The following is a 9281-nucleotide window of genomic DNA, read 5'->3' as shown; positions in this document are numbered from 1 at the left end:
TTTCCGTTACTTTTATGGATCGAAGAAGATTGGCATGAATATTGGGCTTGCCAGAAGTGGTTTTGGTTTGTTCAGCTTTGATTGATATTATTTTTTTTTTTAATTAATTCGTTTATTTTTACAGTTTGAGTTACTTAAGTTTAAAGGAGCCGAATTCTTAAATATAATTTTATTAATTTATTATTTTTTAAATATAATTTTATATATATATATATATATATATATATATATATATATATATATATATATATATATATATATATATTATATATATATATATATATATATATATATATATATATATATATATATATATATATATATATATATATATATATATATATATATATATATATATAAGTTAAAGACCCGATCCGGGCTTTCGGATTTAAAGAGTACTCTACTCTACGACATTAGGACTAAGACTAATTTATTTACAGATTTGCTACAACGTTCAACCTTTTCTTCTCTTGCCACGCCAACATGCTTTCGTCGTGGGAGTCCTTATCGCTGCTGCTTAGATTGTTGTTGGCTATTTGCAATCTTTGGCCTATCTCATGATCCTTGTCATGAATGCGTTGAGAGCATGCATCTTCTAATGTTCCCATTCTTTGTTAACAGCCAGTTGCACAGATGTTTCCTTAACTTCTCCCTTCTCCGAGTCTGAAACATCCCGTTTCAGTAGGGTTTTGACTGCGTTTTCATCATTTTTTGACTGCGAAGTGTTATGCCTCTTTAATACAAACAAGTTCAAGTCGGACTCAATATAAATCCATGGCAGAATGTCCGGTACAATCATCAGCTCGTGTAGAGTAGTCCTGAGCGGTACAATCATCGGCTCTAGTTGATGAGTTAGGGAAACACTCGTTCTTGGTGAAATCTTCAAGACGGTTCTTATCGGATATGCGGCTACACTTCTTAGTGGGAAAATTCGTCCGGTTTTGTTGATGATGGCGATGGTGGCGGGCATTTTTAGTGTTGTGTTTCTCACTTGTAAAGGTTTAACAAAAAATATATAATAACTCGTACTATCTAATTGTAGAATCGATACAATGCGAAAAATTTCCATATGATCGTGAAATGCTGATGGATTTAGATTTGAGAACTCATAGATTTGATCTAAATTTGTTAGAAAAAAAAATTTTTTTTTACTTTACTTGTTACGAAATTCAGTTTTTTTATGGGAAAAATTGTCAGGTAAATCGAAGTTTAACTAATTATATGTTTGGAAGATATGCTGTACGACTCTAGGAATACTCAATTGAAAATAATTTAAATAATTCAGTCAAATTTAATAATTCAAATTCGGCAAAAAAATCAGCCCTTTTTCTGCTTCTTTTTGTTTCATGCTTATAGGAATAATTTTAAACCTAACTTACTCATTGTTTTTCAGAAGACTACTTTCAGTCTGTTAGACTATTTATGATTTCGCTAAAATTATTGTTATCTAGATGTTTTATTATTTCTTCAGTTTATGATCTTATACAATTCGGTGATTTTGATCTTGTTCTATTTTTGGCAATAGAATGTGAATTGAAACATGAATGTTTTTTTTAAATTTGCCGTTCTATTTTTATTTCATAAGGTACTAGAAGAGTTTTTTTAGTCGATTTTAGGGCACATTTTATTGACCTATATCGCTGGGGCTTTTTTATGATTAGTAGACCAGAATTTCTACTAGAATCATTGGATTGTATGGATATAGTTGATAGGAGCGGGCAGAAAGAATTTTAGAATTTCCTGGAAAGGGAAAGAATATGATTATTGTTATGGTAGAAGTAATGTTTGGTTCATTTAACATTTTAGATGTGTTCGGTTCGCATTTATTGTGATGGTTGTTTTACTTTGAGATTTGTCTTATTTTACCACAACATTCATATCGCATTCGTTTCGATATCAAAATAATTTTGCCAAGTTGAATGATTTTTCTTCACTATCCTTGATATCGTAAGGAGCTTCTAGACGCTTGAAATCTGGGGGAGATAATATTGTATTATTATGTAATATAGATGATTTTAAAAACATTTCATTAGTTGTCAAGTTTCCGAATTTGTGTCTGTAGCAACGAGATATTTCGTTGCTTGTTGAGCGGAACCTTTCAACGGTTCCATCGCTTCCGTTGTTTTTATCAAGTTTATGTGAGGGTTGCTGAGTTCTGGATTTCGTATAAGTAAAATTTTCGATAATTTCTGCGTGATTTTGATTGATTCCCGTTTGTACTGTTCTATTTATTCGCTCTTTCCTATAATTATGCTCTTGTTTGTTTTGGAGATTTGTTCGATTGCTTGAATACATTTGGTTGTGTAAGTCAGTTTCTAGAATAACTGGATTACTACTCGGGTTGAATAATGAAACATTTTTCGTATTAATTATGCTTGGATCGATTTGAACATTGTGATCAGTATAAGAATTTTGTGTTTTGTTCGATATTAGTGTTTTTCCGCCATGAATCAATAATTCTGAAAGTTCGTTTCAGTTCCGTTAAAAGTTTTTCTGTTCATAGGAATTCTCAAACTTCCTATTAGTAGCTCGTTGGATACGGTATCGATGATAGCGCCCAATGATTTTAAAGATTCGTATCCGATTAGACCATCAAAAAATTTATGAAATCGAAATAAAATAAATTTCTGCCTTGGTAGTGATTTATAGTTGAAGAAAATATTGAGCTCACTAAATTTGTCTATATTATGCGATCCGGAAATGTTTTTAATTAGATGAGGTACGCAATTAATTTTCATTGTGGGGTGAATATGCTCTGGTGAAATATAATTTTTATTAGAGCCAGTGTCGACAAGAAATTTTAGATTTCCAATTTGTGTTTTAATATTCAGATATGGGAGAAAACTGTTTTCTTTATCATATGAAAGAGGTCTGAATCCCTCTGAAAATTTTAGATTTTGCTCTGAGAAATTATGGTTTTGTTTGAGGCCAGATGAAATATATTTGTGGTTGGGGTATGAATCCCACTGAAAATTTAGGTTATCCCTTAATTCAGGAGTGTTTTGAGTAATAGCGGATTTATTTAATGAATACTCGTTATAGTTAATGGCATTACTGTCAGGAGATACTTTACCTACGTGTTCCCTATTCTGGATCTCTTCTTGGTAATGAATTCGATTGTTCTGAAAAGGTTGGAAATTGGGGGTAGAACGTTGATTATAATTTGTTTTTGTGGGTTGTTTTTGATTAATGAATCGCGAAGAACCTAACTGATTAGTATTAATCAATGAAGGCCGATTTTGTTTGTGATCTGTTCTGAAAGGTTTGTTGTGCATGAAATATGATTGCTGCTGTGATTGTTCTCTAAATGAATTGTTTTTCGTAAAAGGGACCATTCTTTGTGGAAAACTTTCACGTCGTCTTTGTATGGCGTTGTATTGATCTAAAGCACTTTCGTAGGCTTTTAAAAGACTATCAGGTCGATAAATGCGAGTGAATGACGATAAATTCGCATGTAAGCCATCTATGAAAGCATTTGTAATCATGCTCTCGTATGTTTTTATAAGAACTACAGCGCATACTTTTGTCTCGTCGTTCAACAAAATTTTCGCCTCTATATCAGCTAATAAGTTTCGGCACTCTTTGTAATACGAAGTTAAATCTTTTGAACCTTGTTTCAAGTAAGGGATACTTGTACAAAGTGTGGAAAGATCTCTTTTGTCGCCAAAAGAATCTTTTAAAGCAGATTTAATTGCCGACCAGTCTAATTTTGTATGACTATTTACAAGAGCGTCATTAGCTTTATCTATAATTTTGTCTCTGATGATGCTCACCCACAAAGGCATTACATCATAAATCAATTGTTCATTGTTAATTATGTTCTTGATGAATTGGATTTTTTGATCCACCGATTCTAGCCATGAAACTAGCATTTTCGGCTCTCCCGCGAAATTTGGGATCATTTTAATAGGATCAGGGATCCTTAATTTATCAAAGTTATTAACCGCGTTCTGGGAGTGATTACCCACTAATGGTAATTCCAAATTCGAAAGTCGCATATGCTGTTTTTCAAGCAAAAGGATTATTTCCTTTATTTGTTTTTGGATTGATTCCGCCATTTTGCGAGTAATCATCCGTTTATAAAGCTAGTTCTATTTGTATAAAAAAAAGCATAAAACTTTAAGACTGAATACGCAATAAATGCGGTAAATTGGATCACGTTTTTATTGGTCTTAGTAGTAAATAGTAGAAATATATAAAATATTACTTACTTGGTGCTCCGGCGAAGGCGAAAGATGTGTTTTCCTCACTATATCACACTCGTTTTACACGTTTAATGTTTAACACACACCACAGTTCAATCAGTTCTTAAAGTTCATCGGTATTCCCCCGATAAAAAAAACACTTAAACGTTTCGCGGCCGGAACTACCGACTGCGCCAGTTAAAGACCCGATCCGGGCTTTCGGATTTAAAGAGTACTCTACTCTACGACATTAGGACTAAGACTAATTTATTTACAGATTTGCTACAACGTTCAACCTTTTCTTCTCTTGCCACGCCAACATGCTTATCTCCGTCTCCTCCGTTGTTGTGGTATTGCGCTTCTGTTTGTGTTCCTCCAGTTTCCATTTTCATCGGTTTGTTTAGGATTCCTGCATTCTCGCTTTCGTCGTGGGAGTCCTTATCGCTGCTGCTTAGATTGTTGTTGGCTATTTACAATCTTTGGCCTATCTCATGATCCTTGTCATGAATGCGTTGAGAGCATGCATCTTCTAATGTTCCCATTCTTTATTAACAGCCAGTTGCACAGTTGTTTCCTTATCTTATATATGTATATATATATAAACAATTTTCTTACATCTATGGTTAGTAAGGTGGAAAACCGATTACTCGCGGTGTACTCGAGTTTAGGAGGGTGACATATTTTTAGGAGAAGGATGGGATATAAGGAAATAGTAACAATGTTGATGAACACTCAATTCTTAAATCTATTCGTATATCTATAGTTTATTTACATTTCAACTTATTCTACTATTTATAGCAAGGGGACGAATTATCCGCAAAGGAATTGATATTATGAAACCCAAAGCTAATTATCACTCGAGGATGAAAACGAGGGGTTTGGAATTGTCCCAAACACCCAGAACCAGAAGCTGCCGTGTGCACAAACACTCGGATAGGGAGCCCGAGAGCACCGGTCCGGACGAATGGGCAAGATAAATTGTAAATAAAATTGAAAATCACGTAACGGAAAAGTTAATTATATAGATTAAATAAATGAAACTTTGTGGCATTTTTCACACATATACATACACACACAGTAAGCAACACACATAGACATCAGCGTAAAACAGAGATACACTCAGCCTTTGCTCTGCTTGTGAGGATCTTTCGAGTGCACTGGAAAGGGTGATTGGGTTGTAGATTGTGGTTAAAAATGGAGTGCTCTAGATTGTCGAGCTCTGCAGGGTTTTGCCATGGTGGGAGCTTTGGTTATGCTAGCCATTTTCTTTGTCGGTTATTCGAGCCATAGGAGCCAGGGACGAATTGAGGACTAGGAAGCGTATCAACTTAAAACTTGCAAACAAAATTTAAGCTTGTCAATATCAGATTGTCTAAAAATGTAGGATTTTGCATTGCCCAAAATAAGCAGAAATGCAACCCTGAGCGAATCCCTCAGCACCAGGACACGGTTTTTCGCTCCTTGCAGGCAGTGACACGTTGCATATGTAGCCGTCGTGGTGGCCAATTTCAAGTAGTTTCCACTTTTATTTTATCTGCTTGCCGCAGGTTTACGTACGGTCAGTGCTACATTTTTGTTTAGCAGCAGAGAAATGGCAGGGAAATTGCTATCAGTGTGTCTCGCATGGCTGAGTTTCTGGAAAATGATGCCCGCTATTGGGTTTGCCCCGTGCCCTGGTGCCGCTCGAGTGCACAAGTTCAGATGGATGGTTTCCCCGCATGTCAAGTGACCACAAAGTGGCGCTAAGTTCTGGTTAATTTGGGTGGAAATCTTTGCAATTAGCTTCTGCGGTATGCTAGGATTTACGGTACAAGTGTTTTCGTTTTTCATTTATCAGATATTGAGACTTCGTGGTACTGATATCAATTAGGGCTATTCAAATTCGACCAAACAGTGGTACGATGGCGTCTGTGGGGTTTCCAAGCAGAGAAAAATGGCAGCTACGGTACATATGTTATTATAATGTCATTTTTCCCATTCAATTTTGAAGAATCTCGGTACTGAGTACTTAGACCGATTCATGACATTGTTTCCGGGATGCCGAATGCTTGCTAAGACACACCCGTGTAATCACACCTTTATTATCTAATTCCCATTTAATTCTACTCATGATAACTTGTGGCAATACTATACGCAATTGTGCATAGAAACTAATCCCATCCCTGCAGTTATCAACTATCATCCCATCGCACCAAGGTTCGTGATTCAATCACGTTCTTCTAAGCTCTGATGCACATGGTCGTCACGAGATGGATACCCCTTCCGGGAAAAGGACGTATCCAACCCTGTCGGACACTATGATACGTACCGATGCCGATTGCCGAGTGTTTTGGCGGCGGCACCATACGTCATTAAAAGGGATTGTAAAACTGCCGCTGAGGAACAAATTACTTTATAAATGTACCAAGAAGCGTACAATAACCATCGAGAGCGTTGGTTATTTTATGGTTGGTTTTATCATCGTTCTAACGGAGAACCGGTATTATCGCGGAATCGGCCAAACGCGTGATGATTTTCCACGTGAAGGTACACTTCTTATAAATTTGATAGTAATCACCATAAAATGGCATAATTTGAAAACGGTCTCGGAAGATTTAATCACAATTGTTGAGAATCATGATTTGCATATGCTGCTGTAACGTAAATCACTAATTTCCACCGGTCAATCCGACCATAGGTCTACTCTCCCCATACACTTTTTTTTTCCAACGCACAACAAATGCTATTCGCTGAACCGGCTATAATGCTGGTAGAATCGGTTGTAATCACGCTTCTAATTCGTGTGAGAGAGAGTGAGCTATTGTAACAATATGTTCCAAACGTATGATTTGGACGAAGGCAAAACGTGATTGAGGCGTAGGAGAAATTATTCCGTCGTTAGAATGCAGGTCCGTTGCGTTGGGTTGCATAGCGCTTGATTTTGTTCTCTACTTCTTCATTGGAGATCGGACACAAAGTGGCACATTATAATGATTATGATGATGAAGGTGAAGTGATGCTAGTGCTTTAGGTTTTTCGTTCTTATTTTTTTATTATTTTACTAGCTGACCCGGCAAACTTCGATTCCGCTCAAAATTTATTATTTGATATCAATACCTCCAAACATTTACGTTTTCTTGCTTACGATCATGGGTCCAATCGCAGAACTTTTTATTGATTCATCTTCTAATTGACCTTTTACAATTTACTTTTAATATAAATTTTCGCACTCTCGAAAAAAAATCAATTTCGTTGGCGCACAACGAATAACTAACAAACAACGCTTGTCACTATGTTATTATAGAACAAATGGGAATTGAATTTTACGAACTCTCCGATTTCGCTTCAGAGTTTTCCGAAAATTTTCAATTGTCATGTTTGGTTGAAATATGTGTAATATTTTTATTGGACCCCCACCCCATTCCAGAGGAGGGAGGGGTGTCATACCATTATAGAAACATTTCTCATACTCAAAAACCCCCACATCCCAAATTGTGCTTGATTATTTTTCGAGTTATGCAGAAATTTGTGTTTCATTTGTATGACAGCCCACCCTTAGAGAGCGGGAGAAGTGGCTATCCACCATAGAACTATTTATTGTATCCTAAAACCTCCACATGCCAAATTGGTTTCGTTTGCTTGATTAATTCTCGAGAAATTCAGAAATTTGTGTTTCATTTGTAAGACAGACCCCCCCCCCCTTAGAGAAGAGGCAGGAGTATCTAACCACCGTAAAAACATTTATTGTACCCTAAAATTTCCACATGCCAAATTTGGTTTCATTTGCTTGATTAATTCTCGAGTAATGCAGGAATTGGTTTCTTATTTGTATGGCAGCGCCCCCCCTCCCCTTTGAGAGGGGGGTGGAGAGTCTAACCACCATAGAAACATTTATTGTATCCTAAAACCTCAATATGCCTAATTCGGTTTCATTCGCTTGAATAATTCTGGAGTAATGCAGAAATTTGCATTTCATTTGTATGGCAGCAGTGTTAAATAAAAAATGAGAATTTTTTCAATACCTTTCAGTAACTCAAATAAAGAGCGTAAAATTTTCTTTCTCCAAGAAAATTGCTCTTTGGGCTCCCTAGAAACAGTAGGCGTGTTTGGTTTTGCTAGTTTGAATTTAGTCAAAGCAAAGATGGCGTCGAAACAGCACGTGCTCCGCGAACGCATTGTACGGTTCTACGAAACGCATTTCCAGCAAGGAAAAAAGTTCACGGTGGCACATTTTAAGGAAGAAAATGTACCTGTCAGTACGGTATATCGTATCCTGGGTTCCCTGAGCGTAGAGCGGAAGGTCGGAAGTGGTCGTCCGGTGATGATAATGACGAAGCAGAGGAGGACATCGTTAAAGAAGCTGTTTGACAACAAGGACACAACCAGCCTGCGTGACACCGGTCGGAAATATGGCTGCTCCCACGTATTGATCCATCGGACACTCAAGATGGAAGGAATCGTCTGCAGGAAGAAGACGAGGTCGCCGGAGTACATGCAGGAGCAGATTGAGACGGTTAAACAGTGTCAGTGGATGACCAAAAATTCCGCGGGACGTCTTTCGTTCTGGACGACGAAAGCTATTTTCGGCTGTCCAAAACGCATATTCCAGGAAATGATATATACTACTCCAGCGACAAGTCATCCACACCGCCTGAAGTGAAATACAAGTTCAAGCACAAGTTTGAAAAAAAAGGTTATGTTGTACATCGCCATTTCCGACCGGGGCATTTCAAAGCCTTGGTTTAAGCCGAGCGGTCTGGCAATCAACCAACAAATCTATCGAGAAGAGTGCCTCGATAAAATCCTGCTGCCGTTCCTGAACGAGCATCACGCGGACCGGAAGTACGTCTTCTGGCAGGACAAGGCGTCTTCCCATTACGCCAAGAAGACGCTGGCGTATCTTGAGGAGAAAAAGATACCGTTCGTGCCGAAACGGTATCCCAACAAACTTGCCCCAGTGCCACCCAATAGAGGATTTCTTTGGCTCACTCAGTGCCCTAGTGTATAAAAACAATTGGAGGGCCAAGGACACGAATCAACTGACTACAAGAATCCAGAATTGTATCCGGAAAATGGACGTAGGTGCCGTACAACGTTCTTGTGAGAGCATCGCGACAA

This window comes from Toxorhynchites rutilus, chromosome 2 (assembly GCF_029784135.1).
Source record: "Toxorhynchites rutilus septentrionalis strain SRP chromosome 2, ASM2978413v1, whole genome shotgun sequence".
Lineage (NCBI taxonomy): Eukaryota > Metazoa > Arthropoda > Insecta > Diptera > Culicidae > Toxorhynchites > Toxorhynchites rutilus.
Note: the sequence above shows the minus strand (reverse complement) of the source record.